The following is a 15,610-nucleotide window of genomic DNA, read 5'->3' as shown; positions in this document are numbered from 1 at the left end:
AATTCCCCTCTAAGGACACATTTATAGACCTCCCAAATTGTTAAAGGGGAATGGTCTGCCGTGTCATTTTCAGAGAAATAATTACGTAGTGTTTCAGTCATTTTCTAGAGTGAGTCAGGGTCTGTCAATATAGATGAATATGTGGTTCAGGAGGGTTTAGAATAAGTGAAATAGGTACACGATCTGAGTATGTTTGTATATATATGCGTGCGTCATGCAAAGTCGTGAGATTTTTCTGCATAATGAAAACATAGTCAATACGGGTATACTTATCATGAGGTGCAGAGTAGTAGGTGTAATCCTTACCTGTCTGGTTTACCATGCACCATGAGTCTGAGGGTTAAAGATTGGAGAAGGACTTTGATGAATTTTAAAATGCAATATGTTTAGGCTGGATTTCCCTGATGAGGTATCTTGGAGAGGATCCAAAGGAACATTGAAATCTTCCCCCAGGACAATACACCCTGAAGCAAAGCTTTTCAATTCCTCAATGAAATGTCTAACAAAAGAAATGTGTGCAGCATTGGGGAAATAGACATTAGCCAGAGTTAGCCCTTGTACACGGTCGGAGAATGCGTCGGACCGCGTCGTCGGATAATCTGACTGTGTGTGGTATGCATCGGACTGATTCTGTCCGAATATCCGTCGGACCAAATTTTTCCAACTTGTGGGAAAAATTTCCCGACCAACTGGGCCAGTCGGACATACTCCGATCATGTGTAGAGAATTTTGATCGGACCAAGTGCCACGCATGCTCACGTTCAAATTCCGACACGGAAGTGCTCGTTCAGGTAAAACTACTGTTCGTAAGCAATATAGCACATTCGTCACACTACAATGTTAAAATTCTTTCATCAAGCGCATTCTCTTGTTCTTTACAATGCTGCAAGAACGAACTTCTTTTGATGCTCATAGTCACACACACTTCTCCCGAACGGATTTTATTACTCTTTTTTAACCATTTCAGCAATACAATTTTAGTTTGCGTCACATCTACACAATTTTTGATTTCTTTTTTTATTTTTTGGATGTTTTTATTGGGGGATTCACTGAAAATCTCCTTTAAAGACACTTTGCTCATTTCTCCTTTTTTTGTGTTTTTTTTTTTTTGTGTGTAAACTTACAAAAACAACATTATTCTATTTTTGATATTTTGTTTTTCTTTTTTAATCAACAGGAGGTTGTTTAGTGTTGGTACCCCTTGTTATTTATTTCACTTTGTATTTTTGAAATGTACCTGCCTGCTCACAAATAAACTGTGCTTTTGGAAGGAAAACACATTACACAAGTATTTCATCAAAAAAAAAAAAAAAAATTTTGTTCGCTAGAAACTAAAAATAGGAACGCAGCACTGGAGAAACTTCTTAACTTTGGTGCAGCCTTTGGCCCTCAGGGCAGACATGAATAAATTATAATTGAAAAAATTGGTGGCCTGAGGAGTAGATATCTCAGGGAGAGAAGTCTGGTCCCGAAGTCCTAGAGAGCAGGAAATTCAGATGCCATTTCTGTCCCCAGGATGTGGATCTTCAAGAGGCTGCATCGTCTGGCAGACCAGACTCAACCCAGGCCATCACTTACTCGTCTTCCTTCGGGACTTCCCACCAGGCATCCTTCCAGGCTGTGGCTGGGCTCCTGTAGCTGGGGCAGGAGGAGGAGGGCATTGGTCAACCTCCTGGCTGCCACTTGCCACAGCCTCCCCCCGACTGGGGTCATCCTGTGTATGAAAAGGGGACATAGTTTTAGTTTTTTGATCATCAATCACACCATTTTGTGCTCCTGGCTTTTGCTAATTGAATGTTACCAAATAGAACAGACTATCATTCTGACACCAGCATTTTTCTTTCCCGTCCCAATCATTTTTGGGTCACTACTGTCTCTTGAGATGTAAACCACTTTGAGAAATCACAACTTACTGATCAATAAGAACATCTAGTTGAACATATTTCTTGTGTTACATTTAATGATGTTAACAATGCAATACCTGTCTCAAGCTGGGCCTCACCACATGGTGCTGCCTGGAAGGACCAGGTTGTTCATCAGAAGCCTCAGCTGGGGGTGAAGGATGCCTTGAAGGAAGCCTGGAGAGTGGTGGCCTGAGTGGTGGCCTGGGTACCCCTTGGTCTACCAGAAAATGCAGCCTGTCAAAGTGAACCCTCCTGGGGTAATAAACAGCATATGGATCTCCTGCTCTCAAGGACTCCAGGTGCTTCTTTCTCTCCTTGAGATATGTTAGCTTCATGTCCCCAATTTTACCATTCAGATAGGCCATGTCTGCCGTGGGGACCATGATCTGCAACAAAGCAAGCAGTTTCTCCAGTGCTGCATTCCTCTTTGTTCTGCCAGTATAAAACTTGTTGTGGAACTGCCACAGGCAGGGCATCTCCATGTACAGTTCTATGAATAGCCCCATAAAGTTTGCATTTGTGAAAGGATCCATATTGTCTGCAAGACACAACACAAGACAAACCCTCAAATACTAATAATGCAATTAAAATCCCTCCTAATCTTGTCCCAACATCGGCCTAGATAGAAGCAGTCTAGTCTAGTGAAGCACCAAGTTAAAAATGTTACCTTTGTTTCCACGTTTGTCGCGTCCGCGCCTCACACTCTCCTTCCAGATCGTACGGACGATACACGCGTGTTGCGTTTTATACACAGTGCGCATGCGTGAAACTCCGCCCACCCCTGACATTCTTTCCAGACTATTCCCCGCCCCTTCGCTTCCCGCACAGTGGGGAGAGCACATGGCGGGGAGAACGCAGGTGCGCACTAATAATAGTTCCACTAACGAGGAGGAGGGTGAGGAAAGCCCGGAGCCTGAAACGTCCCGATCCAGGAAGACAAGATTTAAGGCCTCAAATATGTCTTTTGGAGAGATGTTGGAGATGGTCGACATATTGAACAGGACCGACTATGATGGGAAGTATGGACCTTACCCAAACCCAAATATCAGAAAGGCCAAGATCATGAATAAAGTTGTGAAGAGTCTTCAAAAGGATTTTGGGGTACACCGATCCAAGGATCAACTGAGAAAACGCTGGTCAGACCTGAAACTGAGGGAGCACGAGCAGTACCTAAGGATCAAGCGTGTTCTTAAAAAAAGTAAGTAGTTGTCGTGTGTTCATATGATTACTCTTGCTTGCATACATGCTCCATGTGCTTTGAGTTCATGTTGTGCATTTTAAAATGGCCACTTTCAAGGTCATGGTTTCGTTCGTTCGTATGAAACATCGTTCTGCAGGGAAGTATTCCAGCTTAACAAAGTGTCCCCAATAATGTTCTCACCTTGTAACTCGGCCCAAAAACACAATTGTACAACACTTCCAAGCAATGTTTCATATTCCTATTTCTGCCCTCTGTGTGCTAATTAATCTTTGTTTACATTCTCATAGGGGAGAGAAGACTCGGCAAGTATGAGGACACCACGGACCACACCCCTCTCAAAGAAGGGCAACTTCCAAAAGCAGAAACAGAGGAGCAGGAGCAGGAGCAGGAGGAGGAGGAAGGAGAGATTGTGGAGGTTGGACAAATTGTCACCACAACAGGTGAGTGTCGGAGAACACAGCTTCCGGTAAGCTCATCAATGTATATCACCATATTTGGATTACATGGTGTGTTTGTTTGCTTTGTTTTGTAGGTGATGTGGAAGAAGATTCCCGTTTTACCAGTGAAAGTGCCCAGATCTTGATCGGAGAGATAATGGTGTGCAATCCAGATTTGGAAATTGTACAACAAAACATCAATGATGTTAAAAATAAAATGAAGAACATCATTGATGTTTTGGGGAGAGTGTGAAACCCAAAAAAATAGATAGGGTTTTATTTTTGCTTTTTTTTTTTTATGTTGCATTTTGCAAAATTCTAAATTTGGAAGATGCACAGAGTGTGTAAACATGCGCTATCTCCCATCATGGGGGATCAATGTACATGTTTTGTGGAAAGTGGCTGAGATGAAGGGGTTGCACCCCCAAAGTATGTACATTGATCCCCCATGATGAGAGATAGCACATGTTGACACACTGTGTGCATGTTCCAAATTTGTTTTTTTCAGGGGTCACACCCCATGTGATGAAGGCAATATCAGCCCAGTTTGTACATACTCATGTCTGATATTGTCTTCACTTTTCCAAATTGAACTTTGTAAGTTCCTGTGTTCTATATTTTACGGTTTGATACATGCCTGTTTACACAAAAACAACAAGTAAAAAAAATCTGATTAAACTCTGTTTTGGATACACAAAATCTCTTGGTTTGTTGTAAAAACCTTTACTAAATGCACATGTGAATGTGCTTGTATTAAAAAGTTGAATTCTCAACAATGTGTGGCTTCCTTTTTCATTGGACATAAAATGTATTTGTAGTCAAATTTGAGTTTGTGCTGAGAAGGAGTGTGATTTACTAAAGGCAACTCCACTTTGCACTCCAAGTGCAGTTTCAGGTGCACTTTTGCAGTGCACTTGTAGTGCATAGTGGATGTGCCTTTAGTAAAAAAACACCCACAGTGAGGTGTAAATTTGGACAATCATGCCATTTTCCTGCCATGGTGCTGAAAGTGAGCACGATTTGGGTCAGTAATGCACTACATACATTAGTTAACAAAAAGAAGGTGTGTGTGTAGCAGACCCATAACATAATAAGATTATCTGAAGAAGAGACTGTCCCCTCATCTCGCTCTGAACTTGGGTTTACACCGTTGGTGAAAAAGGCACAACTTGAAAAAAACTGGCAAAGTGGGAGGCCACAGTCTGCCATTCCTGTGGCGTTGAAGGACACTGTGTAGTGAAACAAGAACAAAAACTAGTAATTTGACAAATCAACATTGCAAGCAGATTAGACACCCACATTTTTGCTCAAAATTCTTATAACATTTTGAGAACTGAGTATTTAAAGCCTAAAGTATAAGGTCCCCTTATGAGAGTCATAACCCCCCCCCCCCCCATCTGATGGGCCCTTGCTAAAAAACGAGGGGGGATGTTTAGGACAGGTAACCCTCTCCACTTGATTGAGAGCTGAATGCCTAAATAATGTGTGATACTTTGGGCAGCCCCTCCTTACTTACACTATTGGCAGCCCACCGGACAGGTAAGAACTGTCATAATAACTAAATGGAAGCACATTTTGACATTCTGCCAGTACATAGCCAGAAAATTAATGTGTTAAAAAAATAAAAATAGCATTTGAAAGTATTGAGGCAGGCCCTTACACTACATGCTTTGGTGAATTCGTCCATAAATGTGATCATGAAAAAGGTAGATATAGTGTGTATTGGGTTGGATCAAGTCATCAGATAGAGGATTGCTATCAGCTGAGCTAGCAGTTGGGGAGAGGGGGGTTACTAATGAGTTTGGTACAACTCCAAAAATAAAAAAAAGGTCACTTTGCATGAATTGAAGCACACACATCACATTTGTAGAGATTTTAGGGGGTGTTTAGGGGAAAGCAATACTATGGAGCTGCCAAAAGACATTGTTAAGTGACTAGACTATAGTTTTATGGGCCAAGAAGAGCATGGTGGGGAAGTTAGTGAGGCAAATATGCATGAGGACAAAGGGGCAGAGTATATGAATTAGAGCATATTGCAATGATGGTAATTAGGGAATGAGGAAAGAAATGCAAGACATTAGCAATCATGAAATACATAGAATGTGATGTTTAAGGATAAAACTTAGCATAATATAGTCCTTCTGCAGGAGCTGAATGATGGCAGAACAGGTCTCTGGAATAATGATCCCCAGAGCCTGGGGGGAGATGCCTGTAGAGAACTTGAGGTCCTGAAGACTTCTCCCTGTCGCCAAGTAGCGCAACGTGGCAATGAGCCTCTGCTCCGGAGTGATGGCTTGCCACATGCAGGTATCCTGCCTGGTGATATAAGGGGTCAGCAAAGCCAGCAGACGGTGAAAAACGGGGGCCTTCATCCTGAGAATAATCCAGAAATGATCAGGATTATTCTCGCGGATCTCACGGAGCAAAGGCATGTGGGAGAACTGGTGACGCTGGCGCAACCAATTCTTGGTCCACAAACGCCTCCCCTCCCTGTTCATGGACCGGGCTTATGTCAAAGTCAAAGTAAGAACCCCAACACGAAGCCCCTGCACAGCACAAACTGTACGACGAGTACGTAGATGAAACATGTTTTGAAAACGTTCGGCTGGTCAGAACGGACACCAGAAAGCACCGATAAACAGCAAGGCCTGAAAGAACGACCTGAATAGCAGAAGCAAGCAGACAATAAAAAATGCCTTTCAAAGCGTACTATACCAAGATATAGTCCACAATGAGAAGCAAATACTTAATGACTGCACGCACTGATTATCAGATATGCAAAGACAAGCACAAACTGAAGAGCGGTAGCGATCTGAATTACTAATCTGAAAAGCGCGAATCGTCTCTCACCGAACTTCTACTAAAACACACGATAGACACGAGATCAGCAGAAGGAGCCCAAAGGGTGCCGGACATGGAGCTGAACTTCCCTTTTCTAGTCCCGCCGTACACGGCTTACGTCACCCCGTTCTTGGCAACCGCTAAATCAGACAACTTGGCCCGACCGTGTGTATGCAACAGTTTCGGACACAATCCGTCGGACACAATCCGACGGACAAAATCCGACGGATTTGGTTGGCAGAATGTCCGACCGTGTGTACAGGGGCTTATGCCCCGTACACACGAGCGGACTTAAGTCCGACAGACTTCCAAAGGAGTTCCGTCGGAGTTCTGCTGGAATTCCGACGGAGTTCTGACAGACTTTTCGGCCGAACGGACTTGGCCACACACAATCACACTAAACTCCGACGGATTCGAACGTGATGACGTACGCCTGGACTCGAATAAGGAAGTTCATAGCCAGTAGCCAATAGCTGCCCTAGCGTCGGTTTTAGTCCGTCGGAGTAGCATACACACGAGCGGAGTTTTCGAAGGGGACCGGGTCCGGCGGAGTTCCGTCGGGAAAATTTGAAGCATGCTTCATTTCTAAAGTCCGTCAGACTTTGGCGAATCAAAAGTCCGTTGCAGCCCACACACGATCGGATAGTCTGACGGACTCGGTCCTTCGGACTTTGGATGTTGAAAAGTCTGCTCGTGTGTACGGGGCATTAGAGGTATTGATCCCCATGAGCCCTTGAGGAATATAATTCTGCCATCAGGGTCAGTCAACTGCTCAGTAACCTCAAACCCCACTGATCTGCTAATAAGAAAAGCAGGATTGGACTGAGACAAAAATTTGGCCCTGGACTTCATCGAGACTGGCCCACTTTAATTTTGCAAACATGCACAAAAACATGATATATACTGTTGGGGGGGGGGGGGGTGGAGGACACAGTTAAACACTGTGGGGGTGGAGGACACAGTAGGGAGTGGAGAACACAGGGGGACACAGGGGGGAGGGTGCAGGACACAGTGGGACACAGTGGTGGGGTGGAGGACACAGTGGGACACTGTGGGGGGTGGAGGACAAAGTGGGACACTGTGGGGGGTGGAGGACAAAGTGGGACACTGTGGGGGGTGGAGGACACAGTGGGACACTGTGGGGGGTGGAGGACAAAGTGGGACACTGTGGGGGGTGGAGGACAAAGTGGGACACTGTGGGGGGTGGAGGACACAGTGGGACACTGTGGGAGGTGGAGGAGAGAGGGGGACAGCATGGGGGAACCTCTGAGGGGGAAACCCCTGCAACTCCAGCTTGTAACCGCGGGATATAGGTAAGGTGACCCACTCATTCTCCAAATGTCTGCAAATTGTGGCAGCCTTCCCCTCACCCAATAGAGTGGAGGTGTCCCCTCAAAAGGAGGGCTTGCTGCTAGGTTTAGAAGAGTTTTGGAACCAGTATTTTTGGCCCTGGCCTTGCCCCTGAGACACTTGAGGAAGCAGTCCCTGAGAGTTTAAAGGAGGGAGACCTGGTGCTTTTCTTCACAGGAATTGGGGAACTCTTCCCTCCAAAAATCTTTTGGATATACTTGTCCACATGATCACCAAATAAACGTTCCCCATGAAAGGGGAAACATGCCAATAACTTTTTACAAGGAAACTCGGCTGACCGGTTCTTAAGCCACAAATGTCTGCACATATGTACAGACAAGTGAGCCAAATGAGAAACCTGCTGTATTAAATCTTTTAAGGTGTCAACAGCAAAACACAGTGCTCCAGGAATATCTGTCTTATTTTAAGGCAGATAATCCTCCTGGTTAGGCCTGTCAGGCCGTCTGACCTGATCCTTTATGGACTGGCAGATACCAATTGCTACAGGAGCTAGCTGAATAGCTGAACTGACCAAAGAAAAGGAAACATAATAATAATGACTCCAATTTCAATTCCTTGTCAACAGGGACTTTCAAGCCCTGAGCGTCATCTACCAGATAAGCTAAGTTCTGCATCTATGGCTGGCATGCTCTACAGCTTAACAAACTTTTCATCTGTGGGATATAAAAGGGAAACTTCTTAAGAGGAACAAAAATCCTGTCAGGATGTTCACAATCAGCACACACCGCCTGTTCCAACAGAGGCCTCAGGGACCCCAAAGAGGACCAGGGGGACTCAGTTACCTCTGCAAGAGGCAACTTAAAGGCAGAATGAACCATCTCGGTAAGAGAAAGGGTCAAACGTCTCTGCAACTGAGTAGCAGACATCAACTGGATATCTTCTTGAACAGATTACTCGGAAGCAAACTCATCCACCAGGCCCTCCACAGAATCCTGAGCTTTTAGCTCTTCCCCATCCTCAACCCATCCCTGCTCCAAACTAGGAGAGAGGGGGATCTGTCACACGTCATGCCACCCTGTGGGATAGAGGCAATTGTGCCAGTAATCCTGTGCACTAACCCGGCTAGAGCCGAGGACAATTCATCCTTGGTAGGAATAAGCTGAACACCCCCCGGTTCGGTTTGCACCAGAACCTGCAAACATAAAGAAAATTTGCATGAACTTTAGAACCCTATTAAAGTCTATGGGACTTGAATGTTTGAAATCAAACATGCTAATTTTAAAGGCTAATATGCAAGTTATTATCCTAAAAAGGGTTTGGGGACCCAGCTCCTGCCCCAGAGGACATGTATCAATGCAAAAAAAAGTTTTAAAAACTGATGTTTTTTCGGGAGCACTGATTTTAATGACACTTAAAGTGGAAAAAAATTAAATATTCCTTTAAATATCGTGCCTGGGGGGTGTCTATAGTATGCCTGTGAAGTGGCACGTGTTTCCAGTGTTTAGAACAGTCCCTGCACAAAATTACATTTCCTCTGGGTCACTAAGGATGACATGATCTACAGCCAATTGTGCACAAAATTGAAATTGTAAACAAAGTATAGTAACCATATGTAAATTAGTGTACATTTATAATGTGCGTGGTATAAAGCACATATAGAAGACTTGAAACATAAAACTTAACCCTTACAATATAAATTTCCGTTATATAAACCTCTATCAGCATAAAAGAGGATAGAACAAAAACACCCAGTATTTGAACAGTGAGTCCGTATACATGAATCACAAAACCAATTGTTACAGAGTTGTGAATAGAGTCCTCCAAAAATAGACCACAATATTCATAAAGAAACAGCCACTCAGTCCAATGAAAAAATAAGTGTTCAATCCGCCACCAGCATGTGATAAAATTTGCCGCTTACCAGAAAAACATGACCCCCCACTACAGAGGGTCACACGAGACTTGTAAGAATGACTTCCAGCCAAGGGGGATCCTCAATTTCCTCCTGGTTTCACTACTCCAGTGGGGGTTGTGAAGAAGACCTGTTCCCAAGCGTATTCCTCAAAGGCCCAAAGAAGGACTCAAAAGAAGGGACATCGGAACCATAAAGGGAAAATAAAACTCCAGATAGTGTAAAACCCTTTATTACTCAAGATAAAAAAAGTAAAAATGCACTTACAAATGTATAGAAGAAAATAAGCCTTAAGTCCGTTGCGCCGGCCGGACGCACACAGACAGACCCGTTCTCCTGGAAGCCGTCACAAACACGAGGTGATGTATAGCGTACCGCTCAGCCCTCAGCCCTCATCCTCTTCCTGTGTAATCGGAGGGCTAGCAGGAACAATGTCTGGATAAAGGGGGCCTTGAGGGGCAAGGAAGTCCTCCTCTACCTGCCTCTGTTCTGCCTCAAGTGCCCTGTCCATTATTCCACACTTGTGCTCCAACAGGTGGACAAGAGGTACAGTGTCACGATACATGCACTGTCAATGTTCACCATCCTCGTGGCCTCCTCAAATGGTGAAAGGACAGTGCATGCAACCCTGATCATGGCCCACTGGCGTGGAGAAAAAAAAAACAAGCTCCCCTGACCCTGTCCTGGTGCCGTAGTCGCACAGGTACTCATTGATGGTCCTCTGCTGCACGTGCAGCCACTGCAGAATGGCCAACGTTAAGTTACACCTGGTGGGCATGTCACAGATTAGGCGGTTCTTTGGCGGGTTCAATTCCTTTTGGAGGTCAGCCAGCCGAGCACTGGCATTATATGACCATCACAAATGCACACAGACTTTCCTGGCCTGCCTCAGGACATCCTGTAAGCCCGGGTACCTGCCCAAGAACCGCTGCACCACCAAGTTAAGGACGTGAGCCACACGGGGCACATGGGTCAGTTGTCCCTGTCGGAGGGCAGAGAGGAAGTTGGTACCATTGTCGCAAACCACCATTTGTGGCTGAAGCTGGTGTGGCATCAACCACCTCTCAGCCTGCCTCTGCAGAGCTGACAGAATATCTGCCCCAGTGTGGCTCCTGTCCCCCATGCGCACCAGCGCAAGCACGGCATGGTGTCTTTTTGCCTGCATACTTGCGTAGCCCCTTGAATGCCTACAGAGCACCGCTGGTTCTGAGGACAAAGCACAGGAAGAGGCCATGGAGGAACAAGAAGTGGAGGGGGTGGAGAAGAGAGGTGTGTCACAATCACCAGTAGTAGCATTTTGGAGGTGTGGTGGCAGAACAACCTCCAACACTACTGCACATTGTCCTGAATTCATCCCAGCTGCCAGAAGAGTCACCCAAATGCACCGTGAAAGATAGGTAACATCCCTTATCATGCCTGCTGGATCATGAGTCAGCGGTAATATGCACCTTACCGCTGACCGCCCTGTCCAGCGAGGCATGGACATTGCCTTACACATGCCGGTAGAGAGCTGGAATCGCCTTCTATGAGAAAAAGTGGTGTTTCGGAACCTGCCACTGAGGAACCACACACTGCACAAACTCACGGAAGGGGGCCTAGTCTAGCAATTTAGCCAAGCTGGCATTAAACCGCTGGACATGTGGATGGCTGGGAGTGAACTTCTTTTGACGGTCCAGCAACTGGGGCAGGGAAATTTGCCTGGTACAATCGGACGGATGTTCATATCTCTGTACTGTTTTTTTGTTTTTTTGGGGGGGTGGGGATGTGTTTTGTAGCGCTTCTGCTCATTGCATAAAATAAAAAATAAAAAACTGCAGGACTAAGGCATAATGATCTAATATGCATAGCATACTAGCTCATTACGATATACTTACATTATATCTAAGCCCCCACAGTGGCCCTGTCACAGCTTTGGCCAGCGACATGCCTCCCGGAGTTACTTCTGGGTATCATGGGCTCCGGCGCTGTGATTGGCCAGAGCCACAATTACGTCACTCCCACTCATGCGTGGGAGCTGCCGGTAACGTCACACTAGCTTAAGAAACGGCACGTACGAGCAGTATACAGTGAATATCTCCTAAACTATGCAAGTTTAGGAGACATTCACGGTAGCTACAGGTAAGCCTTATTTTATAGGCTTACCTGTAGGCAAAAGTAAGCCTATAAACCACTTTAAAGGACCATCAATGAATGCAGTTACTATTGTCATAGAACACTTTTTTTCTATATATGGCTTTCAATAGAATGACAGTGAGCTATGACATGCATATTTATTTTGCAAAATATAGTAATTTGTTTACGTGTGCAATTGTGTGTGTATTTCTCTATACAAAATCTTCTCATCTCTGTTTTTCTCTTATCCCCATAGGTCTCACAGTGTTTTCTTCTGCTTCATTTAACCTTCACTACACCTTTTCTCCTCTCACTCACCATCTTTTTTTCCCTCTAGACTCAAGCAGTTACGCCACAGTTATTTGTACAGAGGATGAAAAACTTTGCCTTGGGAATTCTACAGTTTTTGGTATCTTTGCTTTCATGTAACTACTGCAGTGGCTAAAAAAGAACCGGACACATGACCAGGTTTTTGGCTCAGTGGATGGTTTTCTGGATTTGTTTGAATCAAATGATTGATATGGAATAGAATAGTTGTATACAAATGACCTTTAGATCCATTGATACAGGTATTTTAATACCAACTCAAAAACTGCACTTGGAAAATAATTATTATCCACAATGAAAAACATTAAAATAAACAATAATGGGAAGCAGCAGCTCTGCTGCCAGGTATTTTCCACAGAACGGATCCTGACATATCAAGAAAGAGCCATGCTATAAAGCAGTGATAATCAAGATAGCAAACCAAGTAAAATTGTGTATTACAATGAAAACATCAATATCATATAATCTATTGTGTAATACCTGTTTACAACAGAATCCAACTGCAAATACAGCAACAAAAAACAAATGTGCAAAAAAATTATAAAAAGTGAAAACATTTTTGAAATGTATAAAGTTTGTGAAAATGTAAAGTGATCCTTTTCAGAAATGTTCAGATCAAAGTAGTGCGCATCCAAATCGCCATTCAGGTCTCCCAAATCGTGACAACACCACCTTAATAAAGTTTCAGCATTACCAAATTCAATGGACCCTCTAATCAAAAAGAGATCAGATAAACATATGGCCAAACACCCTGGGTATTTCCAAGGCTCTCCTACAAAGGTCCACTCAGGAGTAAGTATATGGACTATACTTTTCATCTCCATGGCATCCAGATAGGGCAGCAGCACTGGAAGCTCTGCCATCCCCTTGCTCTGTAGATGACAGTTGGGACCCTCTGAGGTGCTCTCAGGAAATAGCATGAGACTCATTCTTGCAAGTCAAGCGAGCCATGGCCAAACAAAATCCTGTGGTATCAGATGAATTTACTGGCATCTCCTTATACACAGATATGTCTCAACAGACAGCAATTAATAGAAAGAGCTTACTCCACTCACAAAAATATTGTGGAACAAGAATGTTACCCACGCAGCTACTTGTCACCTGGAATGACAAAACATGTCCCGTATCCAGCATTGAAAAAAGGCATACAAATTTTTAAACAATGGCAGCTGTTCCCTGCAGATGAGCAACCTCCTGCTCCACTCGTAAATGGAATGGACCTGACCTGGTTCCCTTATCCATAGAAGGGGCCTCTAACTATCACACGGAGCATGAGCTTGGTTAGCTAAACAAGTGAAAGCAAAACAACTCATGCAAAAAATAACTGCTTTTACCCACCCTTTATCTCATAGAACCTGTTTAACCCAAAGGACATAGCTAATGCTTTTGTGGGTTATTATCAGTCTCTTTATGTTTTTTGCAATGATGAATCTATCTCCCAACAATCTCCTATGCTTATCAATCCCTTTCTATGCAAGGTAAAACTACCCAACCTTACTGCTGACCAACTAGATTCCATCTCTAAACCATTTATAGCTAAACAGATTTCCTGAGTTGTAAACAAATTGCCCAATCATAAATCCCTGGGTTATAATGGTTTTTCAAATGAGTACTATAAACATCTCTCTAAGGAAACTGCCGCCCATTTGCAATCTGTCTTTAATCTCGCCTTCCTCCTCTGGCACTTTTCTACCTGAAATGTTGAGAGCTGTGATCATAATAATTACGAAATTTAACAGAGACCCCACCATTCCTAAAAACTACAGGCCCATATTCCTTCTCAATACAGATGTGAAAATTTGTCAAACTAAGACTACAACTAATTTAGCCACATCTTATCCACTCGGTTTAAGCTCGTGATGGTACTTGACATCTTATTAACCTAAACTCCCAGGCTGACTCTTCTCTATGGATGTGGAGAAGGCATTTGACAGGGTCCACTGGGGATATTTCAAGACAGTACTCAATACATTTGGGATGACAGGATGGTGTCAGGGAACTCGTGCAACAGGTGCTCATTCCCATTCAGCAGCTGCTAATTTGTGTGCAGCAAGTGCTAATTAATGTGCATGTGCAGAGTCACAAGCATAGAAGCCCAAGGTGGGCAAGGACTAGAATGTGCATGCAAATGCACATTGGCACATTACATCCACACATTCTGGCACCCAGCATCCTATTTAAACTAAGAGTCTGCCTGCCTTGAGTGCTGGGTTGTCCTCAGTTCCTGTGTTCCTGATTCTAATCCATGTCTGCTAACCTTGTTACTGTCCCAGCTACGTCTACACCTCTCGGATCACCCTTGCCTGCTATATCTGCTGCTGCACCTATCTGCCTGGCTGAACAAGGCTTGTGGCCAGACACCACATCACCTGTGTCTCCAAGCTACAGCTCACTCTTACAGCTTCAAGGCACATGCACCCTTCCACTGCCCTAGCAGTCCCTGCCTTCACTACCAGGGGTGCTTGGGTGGGAATCCATGGTCAGGTACATGCCACATGGTTACAGACTGCTATTCTATCCCTTTATTCCACTCCCACAGCTACCTTTCCACAGAAATTACTTCCAAGGCGATACAGATATCCAATGGAACCAGACAGGGCTGCACTCTATCACCTATCATGCTTACACTTCTTATGGAAACATTTGCGGAGAGTATTCGGTCCCATCCTAACATCTCAGGCCTCTCTATAGCTGGTACCAAGCATAAAATCGTTTTTTTCGCAGACGAGGTCATGCTCATCCTTTTCTAACCCAAGGCATTGTAACCTGAGACACAACCTAATAATTCCTTTACCACGTACCTTCTTCTCTACCATCAAAAAACTCTTCGCCCAGTATATATGGAATAATAACACCCCCCCCCCCCCCAATATATATTATACTGAAACACAGAACAAATGGTGGAATCTGTAACTGTTCCTCATGAAGATCCTAAACCGGCCCTTATTGCAATTAAACTAGGAGCCTCGCTTCCTATATACCCTATCCCAATGATACAGACCCCCTATTAAGCTGTGGTTGGAGTTCTCCCTTTCCTCTTCACCTAGTAGGTCACTATGCAAGATTCCTACCCCACTATCGGTGCACTAACATTTCATACCTTGCATTGACCTAAACCTCTGGAAAACTAGAGAACTTACCCTTCTAAGAACCCATTTTACTGTACTTCCCTCCACACCTTTGAACATTTATGTAACCACTTTAATCCCTCCTCTTTTACACATTTTACTTACTTACAAATTCAGTCCTTCCACCAGAAACACCCTCTACCCCCATATTTAGAAATACTAGCCTCAATACATTATTTGTTTTTAGTCCATTTCTGTTATCTCACCCTGTACTACAAACTATGCAAGTTCTACTCTTTTCAAAGTGCCTTTTGCTGGAGGAACTGTGGAGAAACTGGTACAATGTATCACGTATTATGGTCATGTAAATCTTTACAATTATTTTGGAATACAATCTTCTCCATATTGTCAGATATATGTGGCAACACATAGCTCCTAACCCTGAGTTCACCATCCTACACATATCTATCCACAAATTCCCACCTAAGGTGTGAATA

General features: G+C 44.1%; 1 long non-coding RNA gene across 1 annotated transcript in view; it reads right to left on the bottom strand.

Moving 5' to 3' along the window:
- LOC143933182 (uncharacterized) overlaps positions 1–15,610 on the bottom strand; it is a 42,364-nt gene that overhangs the window by 18,815 nt on the left and 7,939 nt on the right. The window lies entirely within an intron of this gene.

Source organism: Lithobates pipiens, unplaced genomic scaffold, assembly GCF_037356315.1.
Source record: "Lithobates pipiens isolate NorthernLeopardFrog02 unplaced genomic scaffold, aLitPip1_a1.2 Scaffold_27, whole genome shotgun sequence".
In the NCBI taxonomy this organism is placed as follows: Eukaryota; Metazoa; Chordata; class Amphibia; order Anura; family Ranidae; genus Lithobates; species Lithobates pipiens.
The sequence above is the reverse complement of the archived record's forward strand: the minus strand, read 5'-3'. Positions and strand labels throughout refer to the sequence as shown.